This window comes from Nyctereutes procyonoides, unplaced genomic scaffold, assembly GCF_905146905.1.
Source record: "Nyctereutes procyonoides isolate TBG_1078 unplaced genomic scaffold, NYPRO_anot_genome, whole genome shotgun sequence".
NCBI lineage: Eukaryota > Metazoa > Chordata > Mammalia > Carnivora > Canidae > Nyctereutes > Nyctereutes procyonoides.
Genome location: NW_026575047.1, coordinates 34,808,492 through 34,820,310, shown reverse-complemented (window position 1 = coordinate 34,820,310; position 11,819 = coordinate 34,808,492). Strand labels below are relative to the sequence as shown.

Here is an 11,819-nt window from a genome sequence, read left to right as displayed (position 1 = left end):
AATTTCAAGAGTGTGACAATGTGACACTGTGCCAGGGAAGGCAAATGGAAGTGGAAGAAACTGTACCAAACAGACTCAGGTGACTTGGCTTCTAGTTCTGGGATTTGGGCCTGATGTTTCAGGACTCTGGACCAGCTGTATCACCTCTCCGTCCTCTTCCCTGCCTGCATCATTTCCTACCTGCTCTGTCCTGCCTGTAAGTGGGATTAGCAGTACAGACGCTGTATGAAAATGGGCTCTGTACCCCCTGAGCTGTTCCAGCTGGCAGACACCATCTCCTTCCTTTGAGCCTCTTCTATCAGGACTAGGCCATCCATCAGCCTTCCCCAAAATGCAGAGAGGAGGGATGGGCTGTCACTAAAGTCTGCCCCATGCTGCCTTTCCAGTTCACCGAGACCACCAATCAGCCTGGAGGTCCTGGCCCGGAGGCACAGGGTGAGAGGAGGAGAAGGATGAGCTGACCCACAGCCGTGCTGTGTCATCCAGCAGAGGCAGGGAGCCCAGAGCAAAGCATCCACAGCACCATGATGCAGACAACAGCCAACAGCTGGGGATTTTCCAAAAAGCTTTCCCTCAAAAGCTGCCTCCTCAGCCCATCCAGGGATGAAACAGGGAATGCCAGAGCAGACAGGGAGCTCAGAGCACCACACGCCCTGATCCGATGGAGAAAAGGAAGCCCCAAAGAGAGAGAGGCTGGCCCGAGGTCATGTGCAGAACCCTGTCTAGTGTGTCCTGTCCAACCTGCTCCTGAGCTGGCCCCCGAGGGCTTTTCTGAGGGTCTTTGGGGGTCTCCTCCTTCTGAGTCTGCAAGGCAATGAGCCCTGCCCAGGGCTGGGACAAGGCCAATCAAGTTGAAGCTCCCAACTGAGCCTTCACTGGCAGACCCCACAGGAGCCAGCGCCCTGCCTCCAGCACGCCAGGCTGCGGCTCTCGCATCCTTGGTGAGGCAGCAGGCTCCCTTCCACCAGGCAACCCATCTGAGCGCCCATGTCCTCAGCTTGGGCCAATTGTTAAAGACATAGGATGTGACAAAACAAAGCCCTGCCCTCACGGATGGGGACTTTATGGGAGAGAGACCACAGACACACCAGTAAGCGTGCACTCTGGCCATGGAGGTGGAATTGTAAATGGAGAGTTAAAGAGCCTTAAAAATGACTGTTAGGTTTGGGGTGTCTGGGTGGCTCAGTGGGTTGAGCGGCTGACCCCTGGCTTCAGCTCAGGTCATGATCTGAGTCCTGGGATCAAGCCCTGCACCCAGCTCTGCACTATGGAGTCTGCTTGGGATTCTCCTTCCCATTCCCCTTGTCCCCACTTGTCACTCCCCCCCTCACAGGCACCATGCTCTCTCTCTTAAAAAACAAATAAAAATGTTTAAAAATGATTGCTGGCTTGAAAGGGAGTGGAAGCTGCTGTGACACCCCCCTATACACGGCAGAGCTGGCCTCTCCTGATGTGCTCCCCTGGGGCCCCAAGAGAAAGCCATGGTGGACTGGACCCAGGAACCTGGAGACTGACCAGCTCGCCCTTCCCCAGCCCGTGCCAGGGCTCAAAGTGCCCCGTCGCTCTCCAGGACGTGGCCTCCTGAGCGCAGTGCTGAAAACCTTACAGATGATTTCAAGCTACCAATGACTTAAGAAGCAACTTGTGGGCTCTTGTAAACCAGGGCCCTCTGCGTGCTTGCAGAGTATCTCCTCAGACAGAAGATGCACCACATTCAGCCATAATCCATCCTCTGCTGAGTCAGAGCCAGGGGCTCTGGAAATACCGCCCCCCCCAACAAATATGTCCTTGCAAATTTTACCCCTGAAATAAAGGAACCCCTAGGTCATCTGCAGGAACTGGGAGTCAGGAAGCTACAAGCCTGCATTGTGATGAAGGGTCATAGAGGCATGTTGCCTGCTGATAGAGGCACTGACACCTATTAGTGCTCTGGGAACACCTGGGGGCAGATTCGCAGCCCCTGCTGGCAGTGCTGGGGTCCCAGCTGGTGCCAATGGTGACATCTCCAAGCAGGGAAGAGCAGACAGACAGGGTAGGGTTGGTGCACCCTATTTTCTGTCCCTATCAAAGAGGAAGCAGGGTCCCCCATGAGCTGGCTCCGTCCAATATCCATCAAAATCAGGTGCCCATGAGTGACACTGAACTAATTCTGTGGAGGTCAACCTGTTCTGAAGTTTCAAAGGAGACAGGAAGTTCCACCATTAAAAACCCTGAGAGAAATTGGATTCCCCTCTAAAAGGGACTGTGCCACTTTGCTCCCAGTGACACCAAGTAGAAGCAGGTGGGCAACTTCTCTTTTCAAGGGTAAACAGTAGGGCCAACCCCCCTGTAGGACCCTCTGCTTGGCCTCAGTTGCAGCCCAGCGAGAACTGTCATCTGCATCATGAAGAAGACACTACATGCTGTGACTTGGCTGTGGTTCCGTATCTAGTGGGTGGCAGAGAAAGAACCAGTATCCCTTTCCGTGCACCCAAGTGCCCCCAGGGGCCACCTAGCCTCCGTCCAGCCTCACACGGTCCTAATGTATGACCGTTGGGGTAAGACTGCAACTGTCTGTTTCATGGCCCCGTGTCATTTCCCTTGGATGGGGATGTATCAGAACATGGCCCCACCGTCCATCCCATCCAGGGGTTGTGGTCACCAGTGCCATTTTCTGCTACGACCCCTTCCCACCACGTGCTGGCTGTGGGAGGTGGTGTTGCTGCTCTGACTTCCTCCCCAGGGACGCTGGGCTCGGCCATGCCATCTGGTCTGGCAGCAGGCTAGAGCCAACCCAAGACTGGCTGTACTCGCTTCCTCTCTGCCACTAGACCCAAACGCTCCATATACAAGCTGCTTCTTCAGCCTGGGTCCCACACGGGATCCCTGACCTGGAGCCGAGCCACAGCCCATCCGCAATGGAGCCCGCACATTTGCACCAAGCTGAGTTAATGAAGCCCTGACTTGGAGATTTAAAAACTAAGTAGCAAGAAAATTAATCTCTTTGGGTGACCAAAGCTGTTACATAAGGCTCGGGAGGCTGCCGTGTTTCTGTGGACGGAGGAGGAGAGGAAGCAGATGCCCAGGGAGACGCAGAGGGAGGTGTCAGGTGCGGGTCCAGCATCCCCAGCGGCTCTGAAGGCTCACGCGCATCTCGGGCCTCACCCGGCCCTGGCGTCCTCCTCTGCCTGGATGCTGGGATCGCCCAACCCTTCCAGGGAACGTTGCCTTATTTCTTAAGCTGGTTTCCATTGGTTTCCGTCATTGGCAACCATGGCCCTAACTTACGCATCCTGTACAGCTGAGACACGGGACCAGCCCGTGGGTTGTGCTTCCCCCGGGTCCTCCGGGGCCTTTGTAAGAGCGCCTGGACTCCACCTGAGAGGTCCGAGGTCCCGGGCACTGTCCTCCTTGCTCACGAGGAGGCAGGCAGGAGGTGGGAGGGATGCCTGGGACTCGCCTGGGTGGAGAACTGAGTCCTCAGCCAGGGATCTGAGCTCCCCGAATTCAGAGGGAAAAGCTTGGGAGAAATCTAGAACATCATGATCCTGAAGAACTGAATCATAAAACGGGAAGACGTTATTTTCTCGGGTTTTTTTTTTCCCCTGGGTATTTCAATGATATGTGTTCATCATTTAAAAATCTGAGTCGTTTAGGAAAGTATAAAGAAGAAAGTAAGAAATCATCTGAACTCCCGTCAGTCAGAAAGAGAGCCTGTTAATATATTAGTGACTATTCATCCAAACGTATCCCTATGCTCACATACAGCTGTGTATAAGTATTTTCAATTTTACATAAATGGGTCATTGTTTGTTCAAGCAATACAACAGAATTCCATAACCCAGGGGGCTTATAAACAATAGAAACTTACTTCTTGCTGTTCTGGAGGCTATAAAGTCCAAGATCAACATGCAGGCAAATTCTGTGTCTGGGGAGGGCCCCCCTTCCTGGCTCACAGACGTGCCCTATTGTCCGTGTGTCCTCAGGGGGTGGGAGGGCAACAGAGCTCTCTGGGGTCCTTCTTGTAAGGGTGCTTATCTCATTCAGGAGGGCTCTACCCTCCTGACTTGATCCCCTTCCAGAGGCCTCACCTTTTAATACCCTCACCTGATGGATTGGGTTTCAACATAATGAATTTTGGGGGAGACACAGACCTTCAGTCCACAGCACTGTATTTTTGGAAACTTCCTTTCTCACTTAACGCCATGTCATGAACTTTTTCTGGGCCAACACATATAAGCCGTGTTGTCATTTTTAGCGACCATATAGCTTTCCATCCTATGGATGGAGTCATCTGGCATGCCATCCCAGAGAGTCCCCTAATTACACCACACGGCACAAGAGCTGATCCCGTGGTGGCTGAACATAATCTGCTCCGTCGAAGTCCCTTTCCAGCTGTGGGACCCTGGGAGAGTCGCCTCCCCTCCCTGTCCTGTTTTCCCTTCTGTAAGATGGAAATGCTGACAGTACCTTCCACTCAGGGGAGCTGGGGCGTGGGGAGTAGGAAGAGTTTGTTTTGTTTTTGAGGATTAAACAAGTGAGTATACAGGAGGTGCTTAGAACAATGCCTGCATCACAGTAAAGTCTCAACACATGTTGTTACTATTTAATTAACCTCCCCCCATGTATAGACATTTAGCTCACTACCAACTTTTAACAATTATATTTTATTTATGGAAAGCAAGAAGCATCCGCTTTATGCATTTTGCTCACTTGCAAAATTATCTTTTAATAAATTCTTCAAGGTGGATTTGCTTGGTTTATTCCTAAGCACATAAAGAACTCAATTAGGTATTTGTTCTCAAACTGCTTTCTGGAAACACTATGCTAACTGACCTTTTCATCAACAGTGAGAGAGAATGCCTATTTTCCCCAAGCCCCACACCAGCACTGAACTTTGTCAGTATCTTAAAATTTGCAGTCTAGTAGGTAAAAGTAGACCTTTCTGAGTTTCTTGGTTGCAGCAAGATGACTGCTTTGTTCTATATTTTGGACATTAGTGTTTTCTTCTTTTGTGAGTTGACTGCTTGTTTCTTTTATTTCTTGCTCTATCAGGGTGGTCATCTTTGTATAATGATTATAAAAGATCTTTGTGAATTTTCTACCTTCAAATGTTTCTGTAATATTAGGGGTAGCAGATAAAATACTGGACATCTGGTTTAACTTGACTATCAGATAAACAATGAATGGAACATACTTATACTAAAAAATCATTTGTTGTCTACCTGAAATTCACATTTAACTGGGTGTGTGTATATTTTATAATCCCATCTATTAGTGTTTTCCTTTATGGTTTTGTGGTATATTTAGAAAGGTTCCCACCTCTCACCAGGAAGCTTTAGGATAAATATTCACCTATATATCTACCTTATTGCTTTATAACTTCACTTTCCTGTATTCACCATTTGCTGGATTTTGGAATTTATTTTGCTCTAGAGAACCAGGTAGAAACTCAGCCCCCACTACGTACTATCTAGTTATGCCAACTTTGTTTTTTGAAAAATTCAACTATTCTATCAGCTTGAAGTGGCCTCTTAAACACCAGTTTCTCCTGTACTCCTGATTTTGGTCTTTTCGTCCTTCTGCACCAAACTCATCTGCTGGCCAGTGACATGCTGTTTTAATTACTGCTGCTTTGTGAGAAAGGCAGTGCCGTGTGACGAGGGTTAGCACAGATGCGAAGGCTCTGGAGGCAGAGTGCCAGCCTCAAATCCCTCCCTGTGTGACTTTAGGTGTGATGTTTATTCCATGGGGCCTGCATTTCCTTATCTGAAAGTGACAGCAAGATTCATATCTGCATCGTAGGATTGTGAGGCACCACACGCGCTCGTACCTGGGAAGCACTTTCTTCAGCAGAGGCTGTTCTATTCATTCATTCGTGCACGCACCTTTTTTCATTATAACATCCCGCAGGGCTGCTTTCCCTCATCCTCCTCTTCTTTATCAACCTTTTGTTGACTCTTCTCTCTTTATTCTTCCACACGAGACCTAGAATCATTACATCAAGTCGAAAAGAAAATTCCACATGGAATTTGATGGAGATTATATTGAATTTACCAAGAGGATGTAATAGGGTTACAACGTTCACTGCTTCTTGTCCAAGAATAAGGATTGTGTCCTAACAGATCCAACCTAACACCTCAGTGAAGAGCAGGTGTTTTTGTTTTTGTCTTTACAAAGTAGAACATATTCCCTTCTATGCTTATATTCCCCGCTATTTGTGGTTTTGCTATCAATGGGATTCTTCATTTCCATTTCCAACTGGTTAATAAGCGCCCAAGAATATGGCTCATCTGGTCTGTTCTCGGACAATGGGCCAGTTCATTGAAAACGCTATTATTTCCATCTCCAGTTTGGATTCTCCAGCTGGACCAGTACAGACACTGCAAATAGCAATCGTTTCCCCGGTTTTCCAGTTTTAAAAAAGCCAATTTAAAAAAAAAAAATTGGTTTTGGCTTTACAGAGGCAAAACCCGGCAAGGTTTTCACACCATCTTTCTTCTCTGGTCTAACTGCATTGCCTGGACTTTGCAAACCGCCCCGGTCTCGCTCCCAACTTTGATGGAAACGTGTCGCTATTAAGCATAATGCAGGGGAGGCCCCGCGTCCCTGTCAGGGGAACCTCCGGAGGCAGCGCGTTCCAGGAGCCAGCAGAAGCGCCCGGTTAGGCTGCGCGCCCGCGGGGGACCCGCCGCGCCGCCCCGCCCCGCACCCCTGCGCCCGGCGCCCGCCACCCTCTCCCCTCCCTGCCTCCTCCTCCCCACATTCCCTTCCCGAGCGTCTCCGGGCGCCCCCCTCCATCCCCGCCAGCGCCCCCTCCCCGCGCCGGCCGCGGTGAAGTTTCGCCCTGCGCTTCCGCTTGAACCGCATCCAGCTGCCTCGCCTGCCTTTAAGATGCCGGGGCGGCCGCCACTCCGCGCACAGCCCCTGTGGGCCGCCGGGCCGGGCTCGCCCGCACCTCCGGGGCGCTGACTCAGCCGCAGCCGCCCTCCCCGCCCTCCCCGCCCTCCCCGCCGAGCCGGGCCTGCGCTGCGCCCCGCGCCCCAGCCCCACCGCCCGGGACCCGCGAGCGCACGGGACGGCCTCGCCAGGTAAGGAGCGCCGCGGCTCCGCGCGTCACCGGGTGCCCGGCAGCCCCACGGGTCCAGGCGCGCTGCCCGCGGGGAGCACGGAGCCCCGAGCCCCGAGCCCCCGCCTGGCCTCTGGGCCCCGGGGGCTCGGGCAGGCTGCGGGGCGGCTGCGCGGAGGGCGAGCCCCGGGGGGCAGGGAGGCTGCGGGGAGGGCGAGCCCGGGGGGCGGGAAGGCTGCGGGGAGGGCGAGCTCCGGGGCGCGGGAAGGCTGCGGGGAGGGCGAGCCCCGGGGCGCGGGGAGGCTGCGGGGAGGGCGAGCCCGGGGCGCGGGAAGGCTGCGGGGAGGGCGAGCCCGGGGGGCGGGAAGGCTGCGGGGAGGGCGAGCCCGGGGGGCGGGAAGGCTGCGGGGAGGGCGAGCCCGGGGGGCGGGAAGGCTGCGGGGAGGGCGAGCCCGGGGCATGGGGTGCTGCGGGCTCCAGACTCCAGAGGGGGTGCGGCCACCCACCCCGACCCAGCCGCCCCTCCGCACCGGGTGGGGGACCCGGCCCTCTGTCCCCGGGTGTGGAGGGGGGTGCAACTGGAAACTGAATCGAAGTTAGAAATTCCTTCTCGACAAGTTCAGTGCCTGAAATCCACCCCTTCTGTGGCTGACCGTAACAGGGGAGGGGATGAAGGTCACAATCCGTGTAACTTCTGGGAAAAGTTCTGCTGGTGGCCGCCTTTCCAAAATGTCAAGTCTCAGTTGGGTTTTGTCCTGATCTCCAGCAAAAAGCCTTACTGCAATCTTTCCCATCCTTTCCCGTCCGTTTCGGTGTTGAGAATGCCTCTGGGAGATGTCTGGGGACTGTATTATGGAACTGAATTCTAGGAGTGTCTGTCTCCACGGGGAAAGTTCTGGAAGGGAAAGCCTGTTGGGAGACCAAGGTGATACACCTTCTCACTAGATTCTCAGTAAGGTCGCAATGTGGCCTTGGACCCAGAAATGAGTCCCAGGCAGGGCTTGCAGGGCGCCCTCACTGGGAGAAGGTTCTGCTCTAAGCCGGGTCTGCATCAGCTTGCAGGGGCCTCTAAATCCTTTTGTGGGTCTCCCGGAGCTTCCCCGGATTCCAGCCAGAGGAGTACCTGGCTTGGCACCGCAATGCCGTCTTACTCCTTGATGTCAAATCTGTGTCCAGTGGATGAGGGGGTCTGTGCCTAGCAGCTGGGGGGTTCAAGTCCCCTGTGAGTCCTTCTGCGACCAGAGGCTCCCCTGGAGAGGAATTGTAGTAACCTGATGTGTGGTCCTTGCAAACCTCAGAATAAAGCCAAACACCCAAGGCTGTAGATGTGACTTACAAATTGGAGTTGGGTGAAGGTTCCATTTTCAAGGATGGCTCAGCATAAGACCAGCTTTGAGGACCCACTGGGAGGGAAGCTTTGCCAGCAAACAGTTATTTCTGGAAAACTGCTCTGAAACCAGTAACTTCACATTTATCCAAAAGAGAAATTGAGGGTAAGCTGTTCATTTATTCAATGTAATTTTTGCATTAAATGCTCTTGTCTTGAATGATTAATTCCCCAATCACTTTTTTTCCGGTTATATTTATTATTGATAAACAACAGCATGCCAGCAACGAATGCATCAAGTGTAATGTGTCTCTGAATTCAAATGAATTTGGAAAATTATAGCAAACTTTTGGCCGTTAGATATTTAAAATGCAAATTTACATTAAACGAGGTTATGGCGAAACAGAGAATTTTTTTTTCAATCGTACAAACCTGAATTAGCCTTTAAAAACAGGTAGTTTGTCTAGATGTCCAATGACTGCTTTTAAGCTGAGATGTACAGAATTGCTCAGCCTTCCAGTTTACTTCCTTCCTGGGCTAATGAGAGACGCAGCCATTCTGAATCCACTGCCTTGCTAGTTAATCTTTCTCCAACAAATATTTACACTACCAGATTACCCTAGCTCTCAGAAGCTGCCGTCCTGGGGTAGTTTGTGCACATTATCTTTCAAGTTCCACAGTGTTTCCACGATTTAAGTGGAAAATGAAGTGGTATCAAGGAAAGTGTCCTTAAATCCTCCCGTCCAGCCATGATAGAAAGAACAGCGTTTATAAAATTGACAAGGTTCCAAGATTCTAAGGCTAATGCTTCTAATAAATTCTGATATGGAGGAAGTCCGTAATGGCTCTGACTTTTGGCGTGGAAGGCTCTGGAATGGGTCCATGTCGGTGAATTCTTTAGATAACTGAGGTTCACAGGAAAGCGTTAGAAGTGACAGGATTTTCAACTGAGGGTGAAAATAATGGTGTTGGAAGAAAATACTGCTGAAGCACGTTACGTGCTTCCTACAATCAGAGAGCTGGCTAATGGGAATCCAGATGTTTCCTGACAACTCAGGATCAGCCCTGTGAACCTCACTTCTGCGGTTTGTGGGGGAGAAAGAATCCTGATGCTTGCGGCCAACAGGGCAGCATTTGCTCCTGGCTCTGCCCTGGTCAGGGAACTGTAAGCCAGTTGCCTTTTGAGCATCAGTCTCTCAGTCGTAAAACTAAGGAGAACCAGTACCTGAAAGTTAGTTTCATCTGAAGCACTTTGTGGCTGCTGCCGCCTAATTCCCCAGACGACAGTTATCATCCTTGTTTTCCTGTGAGCAGAGAAGCAACGCAGTGTCCCCGAGGTCGGTTCAGGGAAGGAGAGCTAGCGTTCCTGGGGCGGAGGGCTCATCTGATTTCCAAGCCTGGGTTCTTCTCACCTGTGCTGTACCTGTCCCAGGAGGCTGCTCAGAGGAGGCATCCCTGATTAGAGTCAGCGCTCAACACACAAAAAGTATATCTGCGCTGAGCTGTGATGCCAGCTGTGAGGGTGACATTAAATCCGTTAATGCGTACAGAGGCTGCAGACCCAGTCCATCTCTACTGGGTCTCTGTTGTAATGGGATGTTGCACGGAAGCTTCTGACTCCATCTGAGACTCGGTCTTCCCATTTGTCACCTTAGGGAATGGCTGCCTTCTTTGCTGGGTTGTTGTGGGGACTCATCGGTGACGACGTATGTGAGCCTATCACACTGCAGGTGTTTTATAAAAGAAGCCTTGTGAACCTTCCCTCTCGTGGTCTGCCCTGTGTCACCGTCGACCTCGGAGCTCAGGGGAGACTCCTCTGCATGTTCTTGAACATGTCCCTTAATGGCTGCACGTTTCTGGAGGGGTCCTTGCTGTGCCCCCAAGGTCAAGGACCTTCCAAGCCCTTCCTGGCGGAGCCTCCTCAGGGAACTCCTTTCAAGGGCAATATAAAAGGACACTGTCCTCCATGGGAAGAGATCAGGTTGGGATTCCTAATCCCAAAATCCCCAGCCCTCCTCCACCTATGGCCTGAGCATGTTTCGGCGAGGCCCCGGTGGCACAAAGGGGCTCCTGCATGAGCAGGCACCCCCAAGTACACCTGCAGTTCAGCCTCAAGCCCCTGTGGTCCTGTCCTTCCTGGGCACAGCCCAGGACTGCTGTTCCCTCTTGCTTGAGTCCAGGCTGAAAGCAGAGCAGGTGCTCCCTGGCCCTCTCCATCACCATTCCCGTGGCAAGGATGGGTACCGATGGAGGGAGGACACAGCACGTACCCACTTAGACCAGAGCTTCTTCTACTTCCCCACTGAAAACCACCAATGACCCCCAAAGGAGTGTGCCCCCAACAAAGCCCTCAGTAAAGGGTCTCAAGGCACATATTTCATTTTTGGTATATAGGGCTACACTCTATTTTTATGTTTAAAAGTTTTGTTAATTTAATTAAAAATTTAAAAATTGTTTTGTTCCACTCCATAATTTATCTTTCTTAATATAAAGCAAGGCGGCCCGGGATGGCTCAGTTGGTTAAGCATCTGCAACTTTTGATTTTGCCTCAGGTCGTGATCTCAGAGTCCTGAGATGCAGCCCTGTGTCAGGCTCTGTGCTGGGCATGGAGCCGGCTTAGGATTCTCTCTCTCCCTCTGCCTCTGCCCCTCCCCAACCAATAAAGGAAGGAGGGAGGGAGAGGAGAAGCCCAGCACCAACACCATTCTGGAGGCAGTGACCTTGGCCACTGGACCACACTGCCACCCACTCAGTGTACACATGCCCCAGGGAGGGAGGCCAAGCCTTCAGCCATCTGTCTTCCTTCTTAACAATCCACCTCCTGTCCCCTGGCCCCATGCAACCCATAGAACCCATGGGCCCCAAACTGGCATTTCATCTATGTCCTTGGGATGATGTGATGGTAGAGGGCCCTGAGTCTACCCTTGAGATTGCAAAAAGGTCAGAGGGACAGGGAGTCCTGCCAGCACTCCTGCAATCCAGGCCCACGGAGACAGTGGGAACTGAATTATAATGTTCTCCTCATGGACATAAACAGGGACGTATGTTTTCATGCTCAGGTGGCCACGATGAGTTGACCAGAGGTAGTGGTCATGATGACATCTGTTTGTCATCCAGTGATGGGCCTTGGTGGCCAGCAAGTGGCCTGGAACTGCATGGCCTTTAAATCATACCCAGCTCCCTCTGGCTACCCTGACTTCTCCTTGGCTCGAGTGGAGCTCCCTGTGTTCTAGAAGGCTGCAAATTTATGGCACACATCTGTCATGCCTCCTTCCCTTGCCCAGAGCAGACTTTGCTAATCAATCATGACATTCTTTCCCACAGAGCCAGAGTGGGGCCTCGGGATCCTTCTTGACCATTGCCTGGAGTCTGCTCATGAAATGGCATTTAGTTGGGTCTGTAGATGATGAGACTGTGAGGAGGAAGGTGATGGTCACCTTTCCC

At 52.0% G+C, this 11,819-nt stretch overlaps 1 long non-coding RNA gene across 1 annotated transcript; it reads left to right on the top strand.

The window, feature by feature from the left end:
• Window positions 1-6,904: 6,904 nt before the first annotated feature.
• LOC129510117 (uncharacterized) lies at window positions 6,905-10,728 on the top strand. Its single transcript, XR_008664529.1, has 3 exons — window positions 6,905-7,070; window positions 8,104-8,541; window positions 10,031-10,728. It is a non-coding gene; the product is annotated as an uncharacterized LOC129510117 (long non-coding RNA).
• Window positions 10,729-11,819: the final 1,091 nt, after the last annotated feature.